This window comes from Pleurodeles waltl, chromosome 1_2, assembly GCF_031143425.1.
Source record: "Pleurodeles waltl isolate 20211129_DDA chromosome 1_2, aPleWal1.hap1.20221129, whole genome shotgun sequence".
In the NCBI taxonomy this organism is placed as follows: Eukaryota; Metazoa; Chordata; class Amphibia; order Caudata; family Salamandridae; genus Pleurodeles; species Pleurodeles waltl.
This window is the reverse complement of record NC_090437.1, coordinates 9,045,408-9,070,667: the sequence shown is the minus strand read 5'-3', so window position 1 is coordinate 9,070,667 and position 25,260 is coordinate 9,045,408.

Below are 25,260 nucleotides of genomic sequence, written 5' to 3'. Positions count from 1 at the left end.
TTTTCTCTGGATGCTCATCTTGATGGAGCCAATGATATTGGAACAATTGGTCATCCAGGCATTGAAGTTTTCACTCCCTGTTTAAGGTTGCTGGTGATAGCAGGGTTGGAGGTGTTAAGGGCATCCGCACAACGGATCTCTGAGATTGTGTTCCAACTCCTGTGGAGGGCGCAGGTCCTCTTTGGGGTGGAAGTGTGGGGGCTGGAGATGCTGAAGTGGGTGATGGACTAATCAGTCCATGTGAGTTCTGTGACATGGCTGTATTTGACACCATTGTTGGAGGTGAAAATAGGGTCCAGCATGTGTCCTGTGGTGTGTGTAGGGTCACAGAGGATCTGGGTCAATCCAAGGCTGCTCATACTGTCAAGAAGGTGTGCAGTGTTGTTGTTGTTGTGAAAATTTAGGCCACAGAGGAAGATGTAGCCCTTGGAGTCTAAGGGTAGGGGTGCAATGAAGTCTGCAATGGTGTTGCAAAATCTAAGGCACAGGCCTGGCAGTCAGTATGCGAGGGTGCCTCCAATGGTTGTTTTTTCATCCATGTGGAGCTTGAAGTTGAGATGCTCCATGGGGGTGGTGGTGTTGTTGTTGTTGGTGGTGCACTGTATGGACTCTATGTTGATGATAGCTGTTCCTCTTCCTGGCTTCTTGGTGCGGTCCTGGTGAGTGATTTTATATCCATCGGGGATCTCTGTGACAATGTCTGGGGCAGATGTGAGTTTGAGCCAGGTCTAGGTGAGGAAGACGATGTCGGGGGCAAGGTAGCGATGAGGTCCCATAATTCGTGAAATGCTTGCATAGTGAGAGTGTGTTGAGAAGGGTGAAATCGCAATTCCTAATGTAAGTCTACATTCTCAAAGCAGAAGGGGTCCTTCCAGTACCTATTTCCATTTGTGAGTGGGTTTCCACCTTCTTCAGGAGGTGATAATATTAATGCTTGGCAACTAGAATTTGGCTGCAAAACATTAATACATACCACTGCGATTCGGTATTTAGAAGGGACACCCTAAACACACCCCTTCCAAATACCGAATCGCCACACTAAATTTTGTAACATTCAGTAGCAAGTTACTGAATCACAATTTGGCATTTGTACATTACAAAATGCTTTTTGAGGTTGCAGTTGACCCGATTAGGTGAATTAGGCCGTTTGCAACCTCCCAAAAGGTTTTGTGCACCTGGTCACAGAAAACTTCCTTAAAATAGCCCTTACAGAATGTCCAGCACTGAGCAACATTTTTACTAAATAAATATTATTCTTATTTCTTCTTATTCTTCTTTTATGTATATTTCAAACACGTTGACCATGAATTCCATGATTAATAGGAAAATGATAGTACAAATAAACAAATTAAATGATCTAAAACTGTAAATCCGCAATAAAATTCAAAATGTTGAACTGACATGCATGAAGCGATACGTTTTCAAACCCTTACAACATTTATGCTCTTTTTACACCAAACATATCCTTCTATTTGAAGCAGTTGGTTTGGATGAATCAAAAAGTCACATTTTATGAAAATCATTATATGGTCATGACATTTTCTGTCTCATGACTAAGCCACATCTCTCCCTTCTCTAGGTATTAAGAGCCTTATTTATGACATTAGTAAATTAAGGACTGCTTTCATTTAAAACATATAAACATGGACTATGGGTGGCTAGCCAAATTCAACAGGAGCTACAAAAATAAATATATTCACATCATACACGCTACGCACAAACCAGCAGAAACCAGGGAGTGAGGGAGGATGAAGTGTCAAAAAGACTGTTGGCTAAGCCAGTGACAGACTTGGTACTCTAGTAGAGAAAGTGACACTGAGAATGAAAAACAAAAAAGCTTTCTGGGTTCCATTCTGTAAAAGGTGCAAACATACATCGATTTTAACGTGCTTGAGTTTGATAATAAGTAGATTTATGTTGCTTTTTATAGGTAAAGAAATCGATGAAGTGTAAATTGCTGCATCCTTCAACTTTATTTAATCTTAGCTAATTTGTCTTAGAAAGGTTCATGTAAAAATGACTAATGAAATATTTTAAAGAATAAAAGCAAATGTACTTGGAGTTAACATGGGCTGCTAAGTAGTGGTCTCCTCTGAGGCTTTGATAGGGTTTGAAATGATCTATTTGAGATTCAGCAGGACTGCAAGTAAGTATTTTATATTTCGTGAAAATCCATTCCCTTCAGGCCGTGCAAATCTTGTTTATGGTCTACAGGGGATGTGTCCACATGCCATTGTCTTCTTGGCCATCAATCGGGTACCAAGTGCAGCCCTAGTACCACCAACTAGTTCTGACATTCACTACTCAGCACAGAAAACATGTTCCTGTTTTGTCTCCTATCCATCTTAAATTCAAAGCCACAGAGCTATCTTTTATTAAAAGTCTGGAAAACACAAATGGGTTTGAAATAAGAGATCTAGCAACAAAAGGTGGACCATGAAGAGAAGAACGAGGGTCACTACTAAAGTCCAGGCTGGTCAGCAGTTGTATCCTGCTCTTCTCTAAAGTGCAAATAAGCCATGAATCCTCAACATATTTTCAGTGTTTTTTTCTGTGAGCGAGTATGTCTTGCCCCTAATAATTTATGACCACTGCATTTAATTAGAGGTGGGCGGGCAGGTGGCTGTCCACCAGGTCAGCTGTGGGAAGTCCTCCATTCCCAAGGCTAAAGACTGCCTGTCAAGTCTCGAAATGTCTGTCTTCTGTAGGGGAGACGTCCCTCCTTTGCAGCATGGAAGCTCTCCATGTGGCTTCCTGATTAAAGTGCCCACTTGGCAAAGATTTTTAAGAGAAATCATACATCCAAAGTGGCTTTGTGAACAAAAAGTAAATGGTCCGAACCACAGGGAGCTTTTTCTCTGCACTTGGGGACCATTTAACATTTTAAACGCCTGTTTCTGCCATGCCTCACATAACAGAAATATGCAGGGTAATTGAGTAACGCTAGTCTCACCCTCAAAAGGTCAGGGTGAGCAACACTGTCTAACGTTGCTGAAGCAGACAGACGTCTAGATCGTGGTTGAGTATCATTCTAGCCAGGGAGGCCCCACTAGCGATAACCCAGCAGTCCCCCTAATTCTCAATAGAGCAGTGGAACCCCAAGTTTGGTGGGGAGGAAGGAACATCAGTTTGTGAAATTCCTTTCACTATGCCAAACCCTAAAGTAACCCTAAGTCACAAATGAGTGTTGAGTGAGATATAATGACTCACAGAAAATGCTTAATGAATCAGAACTAGAAATTCTAAAATAATTCAAACAAGCCATAACTACACACACAAAGGGGGTCATTACAACATTGGCGGTAAAAGCCGCTTACCGCCGTGCAGAAGACCGCCAATACACCGCGGCGGCGGCGGGAGACCGCCACAGCTATTATGACACACATCACGGAATCAGCTGAAATTCAGACACCCACACAAGTCCGCCACACCACAGGTCAGCGATAAATATGCGGAAACAAATCCTCCACCTCCACGCCAACAGAAACACGCCCATGCTATTACGACCCACGAATCCACGCGGTGGTCTTTCAACCGCGGTATTCCATTGGCGGTACACACCGCCGCACTCAAAATACACACACATCTCCAAAACACCGCCACATTGGACAATTCCAAATACACACACCTGATACACATACACACACCACTCCCACACACCCAACACAATATAAAACACACACCCACATCACCCACAAACCCCTACGACAACAAATTAGAGACGAAGGCCAGAGAGAGACAGCACAGAATAGATAACACCATCACACAGAGGCACACTACACCATCACCCACACAACATCCACGCACAAAACACCACATACCACTACACTCATCACACTCATCAACACATACACCACCCCACACATCACACACAACACCCCATGTCACGCCAAAGACACCCCCGCTTCTCCGAGGAGGAGCTCAGGGTCATGGTGGAGGAAATCATCAGGGTAGAGCCACAGGTACAGTACACATCCATAGCCAGGAAGATGGAGCTATGGCAAAGAACAGTCGACAGGGTCAACGCTGTGGGACAGCACCCAAGAAATAGGGAGGACATCAGGAAGAGGTGGAACGACCTACGGGGGAAGGTGCGTTCCACGGTATCCAGGCACCACATCGCGGTACAGCGGACTGGCGGCGGACCCCCACCTCCTCCCCCACAACTAACAACATGGGAGGAGCAAGTCTTGTCCCTCTTGCATCCTGAGGGCCTCGCAGGAGTCGTTGGAGGAACGGACACTGGTAAGTCAAATCTTCACTATCATATCCCCCACCCTACCTGCATGCTATCACACACCCCCACCCTCACACCCTCCCCTATCACCCTAAATCCTCACTAATCTACCCATAACACCAACCACCCATCCCAACCCCAAGACCTGCATGACACAACTAAGCATGGACACCCATCACTAAAGCATGCCCACTGCACAGACCCACAACAGCCCCCAACCATCACCACACAAGCCCCCACACAGGAATGCCTGCACTGGGGTTCACGCACACCCAACCATTGCACACCATGAAACACACACATGCAATAATCATGTACTTATACCCCCGCAGGAACCCGAAGGAACGTCACCACACCAGAGGGTCCAGACAACACCACTCCACCCCCAGAAGAGGCCCACAGTGACGACAGCAGCTCTGCCCTACTGGATCTTGATGACCAGCCTGGACCATCGTGGGCCTCAGGACAGTCGGTTCCCCTTGCCCAGCCACAGCCCAACACCAAGCTTCCACCCTCTGGTAACCCCAGCACAGCACCCACCCAGCGGGCCCATACCTCCCTACCCAGGACAGGTCAATCAGCGGTGTGTCCACCACTAGAGGGCACCCAGGGTAACCCACCACCCCAACAACAACAGGGACCTGGGGGCAGTGGTAGTGGGCACACGGTCCCGGGGACGGAGGCACAGGAACACCGGGGAACTGGGAGGGCTGCTGTGCGACAGAGGGAGGACAGGCCAAGGGAACCCACTCTCCACGAGGCCCTATCCCCCATCATGGGAGCATACCACCACTCCCAGGAGACGATGGCAACGGTCCTGGACAAGTTGCAGGAGACCCTGCATCTGCAGGAGGAGCAGTATTTGGGGTTCAGGGAGGAGCTCAGGACCATCGCCTCCGCCCTGGGCACCATCGTAGGGGTGCTGACGGACATTCAAAAGACCTTGAGGGACACCGTGGCACTCCAAGGGGCCCCTGACACTAGCCAGGACGATGAAATGCCCACCACCTCCGCCGGCGCTAGTGGACAGGACGCCCCGCCACAGGACCACCACACCAGCACCCCACCCCCTGCAGACGGACAACCACCACGAAAGCGGGCCCTGAGATCCAGGAACAGGACAGAGCAAGATGGCAAGACCCCCGCCAGGAAATAAGACCACCCTGATTGTCCCCCACTGTCCCACTTTGTTACCCTGTCCAGATTGGAACTGCCCCAGCTCCACTTCCAATGGCCAGATGTGCAATGTACCTGTGAGACTAATAGACAGGACTCTGCCATGGACATTCTTCCACCATGACCTCTCCCCATTTCACAACCCCCCTATATTTTTATGCACTTCAATAAACACCCTTGACACCTCAATAATATTGGAGTCAGTCAATGATTGTGAACTTTGTATTGTCAATTACAGTGTTAAAAAAGGTTACCCATTGGAAGGTCAACATACCAATGTCACACATCACAAGCCTTTCAAGGGTGCAAGCTGTTGACACGTAGGTTACCACATTACTGAAACTGAAATGGAAGGGGACAACTCAGTTACCAAATAGGGAGTGAAATGTAGGTAGAGGATAGAGGTAGACGTGTGAAATGTAATATAATGTGAAACATGAAATTGTACTCACCTGTGTCTCATTGAAAATATTGCTGTATGACTGACTCCCTGTTGTCGTTTTCATCTTCATCAGCTTCCTCCTCATCACTGTCCACAGGCTCCACAGGCTCACCCGCTGCAACAACACCGTCATCTGGATCATCCTCCTGCAGAAAAGGCACCTGGCGTCGCAATGCCAAGTTATGGAGCATGGAGCAGGCGATGATGATGTCGCACACCCTCTTCGGTGAGTAGAATAGGGACCCACCTGTCATATGGAGGCACCTGAACCTGGCCTTCAGGAGGCCGAAGGTACGCTCAATCACCCTCCTAGTCCGCCCATAGGCCTCATTGTACCGTTCCTCTGCCCTGGTCCTGGGATTCCTCACTGGGGTCAGTAGCCGGGACAGGTTGGGGTAACCAGAGTCCCCCAATAGCCATACACAGTGCCTCTGGAGTTCACCCATCATATCAGGGATGCTGCTATTCCGCAGGATGTAGGCGTCATGCACTGAGCCAGGGAACATTGCATTTACCTGCGAGATGTACTGGTCTGCCAAACAGACCATCTGGACATTCATCGAATGATAACTCTTCCTGTTCCTGTACACCTGTTCATTCCTGCGGGGGGGACCAGAGCTACATGGGTCCCATCAATGGCACCTATGACGTTGGGGATATGTCCAAGGGCATAGAAGTCACCTTTCACTGTAGGCAAATACGCCACCTCAGGGAAAATAATGTATCTCCTTACGTGTTTCAGCAGGGCAGACAACACTCTGGACAACACGTTGGAAAACATAGGCTAGGACATCCCTGATGCCATGGCCACTGTTGTCTGAAAAGACCCACTTGCAAAGAAATGGAGCACTGACAGCACCTGCACGTCAGGGGGGATTCCAGTTGGATGGCAGATTGGTGACATCAGGTCTGGCTCCAACTGGGTACATAGTTCCCGGATTGTGGCACGGTCAAACCGGTAGGTCACGATGACATGTCGCTCTTCCATTGTCAACAGGTCCACCAGCAGTCGGTACACCGGCGGATTCCGCCATCTTCCAATATGTCCCAACTGATGGTGCCTAAGAAGGGCAATAGCGAAAAAACTGTCAGCATTCCTCGTATGTACCCACAGTCACACACAAGACTACACCAGACAATTAACCCATCCGGGAAAGGTTTTCAGTGTAGGCCTCGGTATGTGTGACGCAGTAGTAATTGAAGCCATGTGGGCCCCTGAAATGGCGGCTGCCTGACCTCTAAACTGGCACAATGGAATTGTGGTGTAACTGCGCTGGCGTTGGACACCGTCACGGTAGGCGGTCGTAGAGCACGGCGCAATGCTGCATTGGTTAGCATTGGACCCTATGGGTCCCAGGAGCCAATGAACAGGTGCGCTGGCGGTGATGATGCGCACCGCCGCGGACATCACCACCATTTTCTATCTCTTCAATCACTAGATACCTGACCTTCGACAGGAGAGGACCTACACTGCTAGTGCTGTTGTGACCTCGGTCTGGAAGCGACGATGGCTGCTGCGTCTGGGGAAAGGGCCCCTGCCTTCCCTGCACAGGAGTTGGAGAAACTTGTGGATGGGGTCCTCCCCCAGTATACACTACTCTACGCTCCTCCAGACCAACAGGTTAGTACACAGGGAGCACGTTGTATGGGCTAGGCCGGGGTGGACAGGGCTGGGTGGATGAGAGAAGGGGGCAGAGTACATAGAACAGTCATGCATGGGGATGAATGGGCCAAAGGGATAGAGTTGGGAGGGGGCCAATTACAACGACGGTGCTGTAGGTAATGACTGTTCCTCTTTCCTTGTGCATGTCATGTAGGTCAGCGCCCACCAGAAGAGGGACATTTGGCGTGCCATCGCCAAGGAAGTCCGGACCCTGGGGGCCCACCAGAGACAGGGCACCCACTGCCGGAAGAGATGGGAGGACATTCGCCGCTGCAGCAAGAAGACGGCGGAGGCTCAGCTGGGGATGCCCTCCCAACGTGGGAGGGGTGCCCGTTGCACCATGACCCCCCTGATGTTACGGATCCTGGCGGTGGTCTACCCGGAGTTGGATGGGCGCTTAAGGACATCACAGCAGACACAAGGGGGTGAGTACAACCTCATCCTATGGACTTTGCGTGCAGTGGAGCTGTCTGGGTGGGGGTGGTGGGCTGTGGGTGTCCCTAGGTAAGGGCGAGTTAGGTAGGCAAGGCCCCTCCGTTATGTAGGCCATGTGGCACTCTACCCCATCTAAAAAAAAAGGCAAATTGAAGTATAGTTGCCCCTTTGCCATCCATGTGGGCAGATTTCTACCATTGCCATGTAGGCCATATCCCAGAAATTGCATGTGCAGAGGGCAGGAGCACAGCGTAATGCAGGGGGCTGCTGCGTTTGTCTTGTCCGCCAACGGTAGCGGTATGCCATGCACTAAAACTCTCTTTCTTCTGTCTCCACCCTTTTTCTGCTCTCCCTGTCCTTCTGTACATCAGCATCAACAGGCGGAGGTACAGTGGCACCGGAGCACGAGGGAGCTGCATCCCACATGGCCATGGAGGGCCACACCACAGACTCTGAATTCACAAGTGGGACGGAGGGAGAGGGGAGCTTCACGTCGGCCACAGGATCACCAAACAGCGACACAGACTCGTCCGCCGATGGGAGCTCCCCTGTGGTGGTGGCACAATCTGTGTGCCCCACTTCTACAGGTACAGCCGCCACCTCCCCTACCAGCACCGCCCTCCCTGCAGCCCCTCAGAGTTCGCCCCATGCTTGCTCACCCAGGAGGGTGGGCATCACCTTCGCCCCAGGCACCTCAGGCCCTGCCCCAGTCACCCCTGCTGCCCTCAGTGAGGAGGCCATTGACCTCCTCAGGTCACTCACTGTTGGGCAGTCTACCATTGTGAATGCCATCCAGGGTGTAGAACGAGAGTTGAAACACGGTAATGCATTCCTGGAAGGCATTCATTCTGGTCAGGCTGTCCTTCAGCGAACCTTGCAATCTCTGGCCTCAGCACTGATGGCAGCCATTGTCCCTGTGTCCAGCCTCCCCCCTCCAACTTCCTCCACCCAGACCCAATCCCCTGTACCCCAGCCCATCCCAAGCACACCTACAGACCAGCATGCACACAAGTCAACACACACAAGTAGCTCAAGCAAACATAGGCACCACACACACCACAGGCACTCACACAAGCATCAGACCCATACAGACACAGCAACATCCACTGTCTCCACTGTGTCCCCCTCCTCCTCTTCTCCCTCCTCCCTCCCAGTGTCGTCTACACACACACCTGCATGCACCACATCTACAGGCACTAGGACTCGCAGAAGGACACCCAGCACCACAAGCCGCTCACCTGCACTCACCACCTCCACTGCCATATACACGTCCCCGGTGTCCTCTCCCAGTGTGTCTGTGACGCCCCCTCCCAAATTACACAAACACCGGCAGTCACTCACCCAACATCCATCCACCTCACAACAGCCTCCAGTACCTGCACCTGCACCTAAAACAGCTAAAGTGACACCTCCTACAACCACCTCCTCTTCCTCCACTCCCAGAGCCCCTCCAGCTACCCATCCCAGTGTACGTCAGAAACTGTCCCTATGTCAAATTGACCTTTTTGCCCCACCCCCCCTCCAATTCATCAGTCCCGTCGTAGCGCCTCAGCCAAAAAGCCTCCAGTACCAGTGGTGCGTGTACCAGGTTTTTGGAGTGCCCCGTCCACCAGGGCAGGCAGTAGGACCCGGAGCCAAGGCACTATCAGCCCACCCCCTGTAAAGGCTCCGACATTGGAGAGTGGACGACGGGACTGTGTCAAGACTTCTGGTGGGACAAACAGTGAAATGGGATCCAAGGCGATTAGTGAGTCATGTGTAACTCAAAAGAAGGTGGGGAAGGTCCCAAGGAAGTCTCCCCAACTTGTTGTGAGTGTCACGGCGGAGAAGTGCTCCATCATTTCCAGCGGTCCAGACACAACCGCCAGCACCGTCGTCACTGGTCCAGAGACCACCGCCAGAGTCATAGCCCAGGAGGGCCCAAGTATCGTTACTGGTCAGGAGACCACCGCCAGAGTCATAGCCCAGGAGGGCCCAAGTATCGTTACTGGTCAGGAGACCACCGCCACCGCCGGAGTCACAGCCCAGGAGGGCTCAAGTATCGGAACTGGTCAGGAGACCACCGCCAGAGTCATAGCCCAGGAGTGCCCAAGTATCGTTACTGGTCAGGAGACCACCGCCACCGCCGGAGTCACAGCCCAGGAGGGCTCAAGTATCGTAACTGGTCAGGAGACCACCGCCAGAGTCATAGCCCAGGAGGGCCCAAGTATCGTTACTGGTCAGGAGACCACCGCCACCGCCAGAGTCATAGCCCAGGAGGGCCCAAGCATCGTTACAGGTCAGGAGACCACCGCCAGAGTCATAGCCCAGGAGGGCCCAAGTACCGTTACTGGTCAGGAGACCACCGCCACCGCTGGAGTCACAGCCCAGGAGGGCTCAAGTATCGTAACTGGTCAGGAGACCACCGCCACCGCCGGAGTCACAGCCCATGAGGGTCCAGAATCCCACAGCCCCGCTGGGCAATGATGGAACGTCAAGCCACACACCAACGTCCAGTTTGGAGTTCGTCATGCCACACACCAACGTACAGTGTGGAGTTCGTCATGCCACACACCAACGTCCAGTGTGGAGTTCGTCATGCCACACACCAATGTCAGGAGACCACCGCCACCGCCAGAGTCATAGCCCAGGAGGGCCCAAGTATCGTTACTGGTCAGGAGACCACCGCCACCGCCGGAGTCACAGCCCAGGAGGGCTCAAGTATCGTAACTGGTCAGGAGACCACCGCCAGAGTCATAGCCCAGGAGGGCCCAAGTACCGTTACTGGTCAGGAGACCACCGCCACCGCCGGAGTCACAGCCCATGAGGGTTTAGAATCCCACAGCCCCGCTGGGCAATGATGGAACATCAAGCCACACACCAACGTCCAGTTTGAAGTTCGTCATGCCACACACCAACGTCCAGTGTGGAGTTCGTCATGCCACACACCAATGTTCAGTGTGGAGTTCGTCATGCCACACACCAACGTCCAGTGTGGAGTTCGACATGCCACACACCAATGTCCATTGTGGAGATCGTCATGCCACACACCAACGTCCATTGTGGAGATCGTCATGCCACACACCAATGTCCAGTGTGGAGATCGTCATGCCACACACCAATGTCCATTGTGGAGATCGTAATGCCACACACCAATGTCCATTGTGGAGATCGTAATGCCACACACCAATATCCGTACCAGAACCGCCATGGCAAAGCACCGCTGAACAAGGCCAAGACCGCCATGGTGAAGACCGCTGAACAGGGCAAAGACTGCCATGGCAAAGCACCACTGAACAGTCCAAAGCCAGCCATGGCAAAGCACCGCTGAACAAGGCCAAGACCGCCATGGTGAAGACCGCTGAACAGGGCAAAGACCGCCATGGTGAAGACCGCTGAACAGGGCAAAGACCGCCATGGCAAAGCACCGCTGAACAAGGCCAAGACTGCCATGGTGAAGACCGCTGAACAGGGCAAAGACTGCCATGGCAAAGCACCGCTGAACAGGGCAAAGACCGTGTGGGTATGAATAGTCCGGCACATCAGGCATCGTTCTCCCATGTGCAGCTGGGACTGTGACAGGACATGTACTTTCACGGGGAGACTCATCCAGTCTGGGCACCAGTCCCACCCAGTACCAGTAGAGAACTGCATCTACTTACGAAGATGTGTCTTTGCACTCCCCAGGATGGCACAGTGGGCAAGCCACCCACTGTAGAGACTTGAGAGACTGTGGCTTTGCACTCCCCAGGATGGCACAGTGGGCAACCCACCCACTGAAGTGACTTGAGAGACTGTGGCTTTGCACTTCCCAGGATACATCAATGGGCATGGAGCCCCGTCGTGGATCTGGCTTCGCATTCATCTGGCTGAGGTGCCCCCCTTTCCCTTCCCCCTGAGGTGCCTGTAGTGTTTCTATCTGATGCCCCGGCAGTGTTCTCTCGGATTTTGGTCAGGTATCTATTGTGGGCGTCGCCCCAGCATTTTTGGACTGTTGGTGCATGGACATTGTTGTGTACACATTTCTGCACCACTTCTTGTATTGTACATTTATTTTTGACAGATTTCGTGATATATATATCCGTATATTTTTTAATGAGTAGTATATTGGCACAATACAAAGTTTGACCGCTATTCGCTTTGTCTTTGCATTCTTCGGGGGGATTGTGGGTTGTTACTGTGATTTTTGTGAATGCATTGGTGTGTATGTTGTAATATGCGAGGGTGGGGGTGTTTGGTGGGTGTCCCCGTAACTTTTGCCTCCCCCGTGTCGTAGGTGCTGTACTCACTGGTATGTTCTGCGCCTACGTCGCTGTTGGTCGTAGATGAGCAGGAATGCAAGGGCAGGGAGTATTTGTAGTTCCGGATCCATGGTGTCCTCGTTCCTCATGGGATGTGTTGAGGTGAGCGTTTTCGCATAGCAAAAGCTGTTTCCGCCGTGTTTTTATCCACGGTGAATCCGCCCCGGAAAAGGTGGCGGATTGGTGTGTTGTGATAGTGTGGGCGGTACATTGTCTTCCGCCTGTCTGTTGGCGGTGACCGCCGCGCTGTTTGTCTGTACCGCCGTGGCGGGCGGTGTGTTAAAGTGGCTGTCTTAGTTGGCGGTTTCCACCAGGGTCGTAATTCCCTTTTTTTGTCCGCCGGCCTGTTTGCGGTATTACCGCAGCTTTAACACCGTCCGCCAGGGTTGTAATGCCCACCAAAATGTTTGTATAGTTCGTATAGTTCGCCAGTGTAAGGACACTAAAAGAGAAAGTTGGGTACAAAAGTCCCAAAATTACAGAGTATCAAATGGGGTAACTTCACAAAACTATGATGCAAAAGTTTAAAATGTCATACCTGGAAATGTCCTTCTACATTTCAAACTGACTTAGAACTTTTAGGGATTTACAAAAAACAGGAATAATTCAGGACTCTATGGTAATCTTGCGTCTCAAGGAAGACCATTCTTAATGTGTCTAATCCATATGGCCACACATTACACTACTGTTTATTTAAACATTTAAGATTTGTTATTTCTTTCTCCACCAGGAAAATATTTTTTATCCCTTGGCCAGCAGTTTCATAAAATAGAAGGGTATTCCTGCCATAAAAGAACACCTTTATATACTCATGTCGGGATGGACACCAACTGCAAAATGTGCTTGTGAGCAGTCTTATGGATTTGTGAATGGCTTACGTATTTTGCATAGTCACATCACCCTAATGCCCCACTTCACACCCATAGTTCTAACTCTATTATGGTTAAATAACTACCTTGCAAGTTTTCCCCTCTCAAAAGTACAATTTGTGTATGTAAAATGTGAATAATCATGATACTATATCAAACTTCAAGTGACACCTAAGTTACACTTGGGCACCCAAAAATCTTTGTAGCTCTGTCCCTATGACAACATTTCTCATGCAGCATTTATATTTTTTTATTATCTACCGCTACTGAAAACCAGCACAGATGCTAAGCTGATCCGGTGCCCGAACCTCAGCTTAGAAGCCCACGGCCCTGTGGAATTAAATGTCATTGCACCAAATATCAAGGCTGGTAGTCTTAAAACCTCATCATGCCTTTTTCAGTTACTTCCATGCACTTCCTGCCCCTTTACCTCACTTTTGCAGGTCCATGTTTTCTCCCTTTGTGACTGTTTTTCCATCTTTTTTTTGCTCCATCTTTCTGATGTGTTTGGTGTTCATTATCTTCCTCCTGGTAATCTGATGTGAAAAAAAAGTGCCCATTTCTTAAAATAAGTTGTGGGTTCTCCCACTGGCAGTCACCTGCTCAAATGAAGTACTGAAGCTCAGCGGCGGCTTCTCTGCTATGGCGGAGGAGTGCCCAATCCAAGCGCTGGTTTGAGCAGCATCAGGATTGGCCACAGGGCAGGGTGTGAGTTTGTGCTGCCTGTTAAGGAGACAGAGGAGTGGCGATGCGGTGCACAGGTAAGATTTTTTCTATTACTAATATTCCCCCCGCCGCGCGCCACTCTGCCTCTTGTAACCCCCGTGAGCCGCAACTGTTGAAGCTCACTCAGTGCAATGTCAAAAAGGGACACTTGAGAGACCGACTGCACCCACAAGTAGTATATATGCAGACAAACTCAGTTGCAAGCATGAACTCACATATGCACTCATGTAGGCATGTCAAATGCAGATGCCGACACACACATTCACACAAAAACACCTTTCTTTGGTTAAGTCAGGATATCTGGTCCATGCAGATGAAACAATCTTTGCAGTTTAGGTCTAAATGTGAGTGTGTGCGCTCAAACACATTCTCCCACACTCCTTGTTCATTTATTATGCATACGGAATGTTAGTGCGTCAGAGCCTTAATAAGTAAATTTACATGGAGACACGTTTAGGTCGACAAACCTTTGGACCGCGTTTGGGGACTTCCCAGTACAAAATATTTTCTTGGCATCATCAATCAACAAATCAATTAAACAATCAATAATGACAATCCCTAATCAATAAACAATCAATCAATAATTGAACACAACATGACCTTTCAGTCATGAATAACCACACCAGTTTAGTTAAGAGTTAGGATATTTATTTCTCTATTGGTAACAATCTAATATCATGTCTGTTAACCTCAATATCAGTAAACCACATCAGAAACACTCCTAATTAGCAATCAGAGCACAACTTAATCAATGCATACACTATATTCCTTCAATATTTAGGCACATCATTCATATGAATCAACAAAGCAGAGTCTCATTAGTACATGTATCAACAAAGCAACAACTCAGTCATTTGTCTATTTGCATAAGATATTAGTGAACACCTTAACTAACCTCAAATTAGCATCAGCATGTTGGGCTTCATGCAAAACATTTTAGTGAACACAAATTTAGAAAGCATCTATACTAAGGCCTCTATCAAAATAGCAGTTGGTACCTAGAAAGAAGAGGCAAATAGACAATCACAATTTGCATCAGATAGTTACCAATCCAACAGATCAGCAAGCAGCGTCAGTCTTCGTCCTCAGGACATCAGTTCATCAGCATTAGCAAAGTTAGAACGGGGCAAAGTCTCATGATAGCATAGCTAGGAACATATTACTTCCCTCAGATAGAGGAGAAGATAACATCAAGCGAAAGGTGGGCAGAGGATGGTTTGGGTGATAGGACAACTAAAAGACTAAAGTATGGGTCTACAGTGTCCGGAAGAAGAAGCAGTAATGCAATGCATGAAAGAACGGCAGACAATGGAGAGAATGGAGAAATGGATGGTTTCTCCTTGGGTCATGCGGTTAAGTAAAAACTGTCTAACTATTCCCTAATTCCTCATTGGATAAAGTTTGGTGCATCATTATCTCTGTCCAATAATTTGGTAAGCACCTTGCTAGAATTTTCCACAGTTCACAGTTCCCATGTCACGGATTGGTCCATGTTATAGACGTCTTCAGCGGTTGGAATGTCAGGTAGGAAATGTTACACTTTGCCCTCCAGTCAGTGTCTTCATTGTCTTCTCCTAGGAGAGTTAACCTTGCACCTGTTACTAATTACACTGTTGCATCTAGCAAGAACATCGCTTTGAGGAAGCCGGTTCTCATGAGAAAGAATTTACTATGGCTACACACACATATAGCTTCTGAAAAAGTACAGCTTCGTGTCCTTCTACACGTTAGAAAATACAATTCAATATGAGGCAAGGCAGCTAGGTCCAAGCCCTTGCTAAGTTAAAGCCCTTTTTGTTTAATGAAGCAAACTCTTAACACATAACCCTAATTATGATATACTAATACAAATTCAAAACATTATTGCAAATAAATTCAGAATTAACAAGCCTTTTCATTAGTCTTCATATCCATTGGTAGCCACTCCCCGTGGGCACATTTTCAAACGTGTGCATTATTTTCTATGTTAACACATTTTCTATGCAGCTTCATCACACAATATATTGCAAGTTTTCATATTAATATTGTTTTTAAAAGACACACTTCAACAGGAATTATTTTATTCCGTTATATGCTGTTACTTTAAAAATGTTATCTTTTTTAGGATGTTGTCTGAAAACTCAGATAAAACAATTGTACTGAGGAAGCAGTCCTTTTCGCAAAACATATTGCATCAATTTACTTAGCAGATAAGAAATATTAACAATATTTGTTGCCTCCGAAACTATGAAAATAATTCTTATATTAGGAATATGCAATGTCCTACAAAAGTGTATCTAGAGCTGGGTCCGCCTATCTGAACCCCTGCTACCAAAGTCATCCTTGTACTTTAGTCAATAGGCAGCTGTATTTGGCCTTCAAGAGAAAAACATTACAAGATTTAGAGATACCTTTGGAAAACTTCAGAATGAAGTATTTCAATACGCTCCTTAATCCAATACATATCAATTGAGCTGAATATATACATAAGTGAGGGACTATTCACTTCAACACATATACACGTGAAAATAGAAGACATAAACATGTTTAAAAAATCTGAAATAGGTTAATCAAAAGTATGCACATTTACGAAGTTGGTTGTTATAGTGATTTGCTTTAAATTTCGATTTTCATGTGATTCCCAAAAGCAGAGTACCAGGAAATACACACTTCTGCAGATTTACTAGAGCATGGTTGGGAACCTTGTCCGTGTGAGAGGTGGTTTCTACACCATGAAACACCTGCCTGTTTAGGAGGAAGAGAATATTCCTGTTTTCTATTTCACGAAAGTATTTTTTCTTTGTGGAGAAGCGTCTTTCCCAGCACATCCCTAGAATATGTGTGTCATGCCATCTCCTGTTTCCACTGGAAAATACACTATCATGTTGTTAGTGTAATTTTACGAGTCTCGGACTTTAATTGTGAATTGTACAAGATTTGCATTTTGTTTAAGCAGGAAATGTTTGAATGACAAAAACTCCTCAGCCATTCCATCCCTCTTCTAGGCGTGTCTCAACCTTTTTCAACTTCCAGGAACAGAAAAGTCTACCTGGCTCTCTGAATATTGTACTTGAGTGAACCTGTCTATACACAGAAGAGTGAATCGTGAATAAAGATTTCCTGTTTAGGCCTGAGAAGGTGAGAGAGAGCCTCTAAATGTCGAACCTTTTGCTAATCACTGTTTGTACAGGGATTCAAATCCGAGTAGTTCCATAAACACCACCAGTAATTTACCTATGATACATTTCTGCAAATTAAATCTGCTGTAGTTTAGAAGGGAAAACATGCAGTAAATGATCATACTTGCAAAATAAGTTGCAGAAATTGTCCGGCTCTACTAGTAATGCCTATGTTCCAGAATAAAACTCACATTACGAGGCATTTGTAACGCCCGGTAAATTACGTACATCGGTATTTGGCACATGAAGAAAATACTTCACTCTTTCCCAGTCCACTTGTGGCAACGCCTTTAGGAGCAAAAATGCTCGTGTTACGCCCATTTTTAAAAAAAATATGTGCGTGGCATCGGTGCAGCTTGTATGTTCTTTCATGATCAAAACTGCAAAGGAAATGCCATTCACAACCTCCTAGGATGTGACAACTTCATTTTTTGTTTCATTTTTCTTTAGTGACGTTTCGAACAAACTGCAATGCTGTAATCAGACCTGCCAACTCACACTATGTGTGCCACATGATATCGGCTCCCTTCAAACATTCACCTGGTGAAGAGCCGATGTTTAAGGAAAGGGCAGCTACAACCTCCTCAAAAAGTGGGTTTCGAGCTGATCTTTGGAGACTGAATAGCCCATGTCTGTTGTAAGTGTTGAAAACTCCTCAGGACATTAGCGGCATCCTCAGCATTGTTGAGCATTGATTGTTGTGGGGTGGGGGAGGGGATTAAGTGCCTCTGAGGCAGTTCTTGTCATGAAGTCCCACTCCCTCCTCTCGCACTTTTGTTTTGAGTTGGCAGAACTTTTATTTCTTCCTGCTACTGTCAACATTTGTGCTATCATCCTATAGCAGATTTAGAACTGTTGTGAAATAAACTAAAAAAGCATGTTACACAAAACCCTGCATACCTAATCTTTAAGGTGTGTTTTGGCTTCAAATAAAGTGCTTCCCCTGACGCTCATCAATCATGAAGACAGACTAGGCATTTGAGGAGACACCTCCATTAGAACTAGGTGTGCAACACTTGATGGGATTAAAATGTTTCAGCCCCACCCCCGTCATGTTCCGTAGCCTGGGCTGAATCTTTGTGGGAGTCTGTCCAGGCAAAGCCTGGGCAAAGTACTGCTGGAGAAGAGACCGTCGGAAAAAACATTTATTTTATCTCTGACAGACAACTTCAGCTTACTTTGCTGCTGCAGTGTCCTTAAAGGGGGCAATGGGGGGGGGGGGTCACAGGTGATTCACAACATCCAGGACAAAAAACCCACTGTGGGGGTTCTAATTGTGGAAGGCAGCATGCTTCACTGATCACAATAGTTTTAAAGAGAGACAATGTTTGCCCATTAATGCTGGCATGCAAGACCACATCTGCACTTTAAAGGCAATCTCTGACATCTTCCTCTGGTTCCAAGCAAATAAGGCAGAAATCACAAATTGCCTTAATTTACAATTGTATTGACATAGTGCTTACTGGGAAACATCCTGAACAACTAGGTCTAAACCACTACTTGTCTGGACCACTACTGCTAAACAACTAAAAAGTCTCTACAACTAAGTACTGAGCAACTACTGTCCAAACAACAATTGTGCATGAATAACAATTGCCTGAACAACTAATTTTAAGGTAAGGTTTTCTTTTTGTTTTTTATGGTTTATTAGTTTTTTAGAAAATATATATATATATTAGTTGTTCAGGCAATTGTTATTCAGGCACAATTGTTGTTTAGACAGTAGTTGTTCAGTACTTAGTTGTAGTGATTTAGGCTATAGTTGTTTAGGACCTAGTTGTTCTGTCCCACATTTGTGCTTACTACTTGTGAGGGTAATAAGCGCTAAATAAATGCTAAAAAAAGAAGAAAGAGTTTTTTGTTTTTTAAAATGCAGTAATCATCAAGCAATCCAGACTTTTCTGACAATAGCATCTTTTATGGATGGTGGGGGAGGAGAGGGTGTCATTTTGGTCCTAAAAATGCGAAGTACTGACAAAAACATAAGAACATGCACAATGATGTTGCCAAAATAGGGATTGGGAGGATAAATAACAAAGATGATCAGTGGGTAGCATTCCCAATCCTTTTCGTAAAGTGTTCCTGGCTGCTTGTCATTTTTTATTTGTGCAGTTTCATGTAGATCAAACCCGTCCAAAAGGCAAATAGGTGCTTTAACCTAGTACAGCATTACATTACACTAAATCAGATTACTTTTTAGGGACAAGTAGATTAAGTGATTCACTTAGGATCGCAGGATGTTGAGTTGATGCTGGGATTCTAACCTCGTTCCCCGTTTTCAAAGTCGGAAGTTCAGCCGTTTGTGGTGGCTGGTGATTTTTGCTAGTAGATGGGCGTAATGCCGGCCAGAAGTTCACCCCATTTAAAAAAAAATATGCCTCACTAATACTCACGTCAGTTCACATTTAGACCCAGATTAACAAATGTTTTACACTTAGTGTTCATCACAAAAGTGACAGAAACCTTCACAAAACAGTTTTTAATTTACTTTCCAGCACAAACTTGTTTTGCACTGGAAAGTTGATTGAAAATAATGCAAAACATTGCAGAGCGCTACTTTGTTATTTTTCATCATGGGGGGGTTCTTTGGGTGGGGCATGGAAGTTCACATGCAAAGACTCATGGTTTTTGGTGCAAAACCCTGCCAAGTAACAAAAGTAGACAGTGTTTTGTGCTAAAAAATAAACGCCACTTGAACGAAAGCCGGCATGAAAAAGGAGAAATGCTTTGATTTCTCCTAACTTTTCCCATCCCATTTTCCATAGGAACTGTGCTTTATAGCACATATCCAAAGTAGAAAAAGGTTTAAAGCTAGTCAAAGCATAGTATTTTCTACTGGAAATGCACCCATTCAGTACAAAACCTATGCTAGACTCACACAGACACTGTTGTACTATGGCGCAAAGGTGTGTACCTGGTACTCAGCAGCCTAACTGTGCACCGGCACTAGGGAGAGACCAGTATAGTACCGTGTCTTTGCAGATACAGTGCTTTCCTGCTCTCTCCCTCTAATGTAATGCAGTAACTTTGGGTGCTGCGTTGCTTGAAAGTTTTGATAATCTGGGTCTTAGTCTCTTTCCTGTCACTCACTCAAACTCACATCCTCTGACTTGCTCATTCCCACACATACTCACTCTCACTCACTGTTACTCAAACGCAAATGTACTAACACTCACTGGTTCTCATTCTCACTTACTAACCCAATTACACACACTCACTAACTCTGTGCCCTGGTGCAACTGCACCTGCTGCACCTTTAATAGCTACAGTCATGACTCACTTCAACTCCCTCTCACAACCTCCAATCAATCACTCATCCTAACACATTCATAATCCTTCACTCACTCCCTCGTACTCACTGTCACCGATTCATACACACTCCCAAAGTCTGGTCCTCACTTTCACTCTCATTGACACTTTCAAACAAGCACACACACAATTTCACTCAATCCCATTCACGTTTAATCACTCACAAACATACTTACAAACACATAAACAATTGCATAGAGAAATAACATTTCTGTTTTACTTACTTTGCTTACTTAGCTGGCAACTCGGAGGCTCCAGAGCAGTAGCAGAGCAGGAATCTGGTTCTGGACATTGGATCCTCAAAGCCATGACCCAACAAGGAGCCAGGTGGAGCAGCGAGGGCAGGATTGAAAATGGCATAAACAACCTGTTTGCAAATTTCTGTGTCTCTGTGGATTTATTGCGTATGTAAATAAATACATGAATAAGGATAAAATAGAAAGCTGGAACAGTGCTTGGGATCCTGGCCCTGCAGAACTTTGTGGCTTTCATTATGTTTAGGGATACACTGATGTGCGCCCTGACAGCCACATTTTAGCAGATATATTGTGCTGCCTGAGACATGTACTGTATGTCTCCTTAATAAAATAGATTGTGCCTGTGTGAGTTGAACTACGCTCCTCGCTTGCACAATCCAGACAACCATCTACAGAGTGTTTTGTTTTGAAACAACACTCTGGAGCTGGATCATGCATCAGCACCCTCAGACCTCTCCTTCTGTCATCAGGAGCCTGAAGAGGAAGCAGAGAGGGCTGACCTGCATACTAGCAACGTTCATGAAAATGCAAAACTCGTGTTTTCATGAACACTGCTAAATTAAAAAATGCACAGAGGTCTCACTGGAGGTAGGGGGCTACTCCCAGAAACTCCTAATGAGGAGCTGCAGCTGATTGTAATTATGTTGGTAGTTTCAAAATGATTGCATATCACACAATTACTCTTTTAGGCCATATGCATGCAGCTGGGCACTGATGCACCTCACTATGCTCAGATGTGTAGGGCTGGGCATTCACACCACAGCAGGGACACATATGTGATACATTTTTTCTCCTAAGCGAGGCCCAGGGCTGCCAGGGTCTGACCTCTCACAGTCCACATTCTAGAAGAATCTTTCATGCCTCTTGCCCTTTGTGTATGGTGGACGAATATAAAGACTGAAAGACGGATCATAACGACACTGTGGACAGGCAGAATGTGACACTTTTCCCACAAAGGCTTTTTGTCACAGTAGCCCGTGTTCCCCAGTTTGCTTTGCTCTCTTGTGTTGTACATTTTGACCATCCTTAGCAACTCTGCAAGTGGCAGCTGGTGGCTGGAAAACATTAAGCCAAAGGGAGAACAGTGCCTGGTCCAAGACAAATTCACATTTCAAAGGATTCAAACTGGTAACTCTAAAGCATGGGTGAACACACCTTCTTTAGAGAGATGGTCCACCTGACTCCCCCCTTTTCAGAGTCCACCTGTTTTAAAGGTCAAAGTTGGTGGTCAGTGACATAAGTTCAAATTTAATGTTTGTTTCTTTCTGCCCAGAGCCACTCTTTCCTTCCCATGTGCTACAGTACATTTAAACTTCTATTGCATTGCCAATAGGTGGTCACCTATGCACTTTCCATCCTGCCCTATGCCTTCTTGTCACTTGCCACGTCTCTGCCTTCTATCCTGTTTCCTGCTATCCTCCCTCTTAATTTTTTTCAACTTGCCCTTTTCCACCCCATGCATTTCACCTTTGTCTTGTTTCATATTTAACATTGTCTCCTTGTCTCAGGGTGATCTTCCCTGCTCTTTCTAAATTTCCTCACTACAGATGCAGACCAAAAGGACATAGCACACAACAAGGTGTGCTGTGGGATGGAAGAGGATGAACCATTGAGTGGGGCTAAGAAAATAAGGTAAATAGAGATCAGCAGCACAAATGTGAAACAAAGCACTATGGCCCTCATTCTGACCTTGGCGGGCGGCGGAGGCCGCCCGCCAAAGTCCCGCCGTCAGGTTACCGTTCCGCGGTCGAAAGACCGCGGCAGTAATTCTGACTTTCCCGCTGGGCTGGCGGGCGGTCGCCTTCAGACCGCCAGCCAGCCCAGCGGGAAAGAGGCTTCCACGATGAAGCCGGCTCGGAATCGAGCCGGCGGAGTGGAAGCTGTGCGACGGGTGCAGTTGCACCCGTCGCGTATTTCACTGTCTGCGCAGCAGACAGTGAAATACATGTAGGGGCCCTCTTACGGGGGCCCCTGCAATGCCCATGCCAGTGGCATGGGCACTGCAGGGGCCCCCAGGGGCCCCGCGACCCCCCCTACCGCCATCCGGATCTCGGCGGTCCGACCGCCGGGATCTGGATGGCGGTAGGGGGGGTCGGAATCCCCGCGGCGGTGCAGCAAGCTGCGCCGCCGCGGAGGATTCAATGGGGCCGCGGTACACTGGCGGGACCCCGCCAGTGGTGCCGGTCCGACCGCGGCTTTACCGCCGCGGTCGGAATCCCCATTGGAGCACCGCCGGCCTGTCGGCGGTGCTCCCGCGGTCCTCCGCCCTGGCGGTCAAAGACCGCCAGGGTCAGAATGACCACCTATGTATCCAAACTCTTGCAGCACAAAGTAACATTCAAAAGGGTGAAGTCTGCTCGATGACAATAAGCTCTTTTTCTTACCTATTTTATTTTAAGGAGAGAGGAAGTTGGTTGTTCCTCTGGAGACAGGCTGAACACTTAGAAGACATACATTCTTGCACAGAAAAAGTAGCTTTTTGTGCTGTGGAAATAGCCCTCTCTACAGGGTCACCCCCAACCAGTGCTAAACTACTTCTGCTCACTCTCCTAAATATGGTCAATTGACATTTACATGATTGGCAAATGCCATTTACATGCAAGTCGCTTGTAGAGTGGTACGCTGCTAGACCAGACAGCCCTAGGGGGTAAACTATTTCTGCTCACTCTCCTAAATATGGTTCAATTGACATTTACATGATTGGCAAATGCCATTTACATGCAAGTCGCTTGTAGAGTGGTACACTGCTAGACCAGACAGCCCTAGGGGGTCATCCCCCACCTTTTTGTCTGCCTGCCTACCTCCACTTTTCTGACACTGTTTTTTGCTCGTTTTAGAACTCTGCACACTTTACCACTGCTTACCAGTGCTAAAGTGCATATGTTCTCTCCCTTAAAACCTAAACATGGTAACACTGGCACATACCCAATTGGCATATTTAATTTACTTATAAGTCCCTGGCAGAGTGCACTGCATGTACCTAGGGCCTGCAAATTAAAAGCTACTAGTTGGTCTGCAGCACTGATTTTGCCACCCACGTAAGTAGCCCCTTAACCAAGTTCCAGGCCTGCCACTGCAATGCCTGTGTGTGCAGGTTTACTGCCACGTTGACTTGGCATTGAAAAGTACTCTCCAAGCCTTAAACTCCCCCTTTTCTACATATGTCATCCCTAAGGTCGGCCGTAGGTAACCCATAGGGCTGGTGCTATGTAGGTAAAAGGCAGAACATGTACATATGTGTTTTATATATCCTGGTAGTGAAAACTCCTAAATTCGTTTTCCACTACTGTGAGGCATGCTCCTTTCATAGGCTAGCATTAGGACGGCCCTCATATACTTTTTGAGTGGTAGATTCTGATCTGAAAGGGGTAACTGGATCATTTTTAGTATGGCCAGAATGTTAATAGAAAATCTTGCTTATTGGTGAGGCTGGATTTTATATTACCATAAAATGAGCATTTCTTTGCACTTAAGATTCATCTGTGCCTTACAGCAAGTCTCAAATCAAAGTCTCGGCTAGGCTGGTTGAAAGCTCCCCTTTGCATTTCACCCAGACAACCACAAATACAGGACACTCAGTCACACCTGCACATTGAATGGGTCTTCCTGGGCTGGAAGGGTGGAAGGCCTGACCCTTACGTTTCCAAGGCTAGTGGCCTGCCTACTGGGACCTTGGCAGACAGGCCTTTGCTGAAAGGGGAACTTGTGCACTTCAAAACCACTCTTTGAAGTCCCCTCCACTGCAAAGGCATTTTGGGGTATATAAACTGGGTCTCTGACCCCACCAACTCAGACACTTCTGGACCTACACCTGCACCCTGTCAAGAGGAAGTGACTGGTTGCACAAAGGACTCATCTGGACTGCTTTGCTGAGAAGCACTGCCGCCCTGCTGCCCTGCTGGCCTCTGATTGTGCTGAGAAGGACTCTGCCTTCCCCAAAAGTAATCTACAAGGGCTTGGATTGAGCGTACCTCCTGTTTTTTTAATTCTCAGGGTCGGAAAGACTTAGGCCCTCATTTTGACATCGGCGGTAAAAACCGTCTGCTGCCGCGTCGACGGCCGCCAAAAGACCGTCGCCGCGGCCACCAGACATGTGCCATATTATGACTACAGCCGGATTTCTGCCACAAGAAGGGCAGAAACCCGGCTGTGGCCATACTAGCGGATGGCAGTAAGGTGGTGCTTCTACTACCAGCAGTGCCACGCCAGTGGACTGCCGCCAGCCGTATTATGACAAATAATACGGCCTGGCGGTATTCTGCTGGCGGGCACTGCTGGCGGTAGCAGCCCCCCCATCCGGTCTCCTGCCGGAAGATCCCCCTGGATTCAGGTAAGTCGGGTCTCTGACAGGGGAGGGGAGAGGTGTTGTGTGTGTGGGGGGTTGTGTGTGCATGTATGTGTGAGTGTTTGCATGAATGCGGGGGGGGTGTTTAGTGTTGATTGCGTGCGTAAATGTATTGAAGTGTGAGTGCATGGACGTATTGAAGTGTGAGTGCATGAATGCATGGAATTCGGAATGCGTGTCTGCATGTATGTTTTGAAGTGAGTGCAGATGTGTGTGTGAATGGATGAATGCATGCGTGTATGTATGTGTAAATGAGTGTGTGGAAGGGGGTGTGGATGTAGGAGGGGGTGGGGGGTGTTTGGAGAGGTAGAGGGGGGTGGGGGACACCTATCAGTGACAGGGAAGTAATTCCCTGTCACTGAT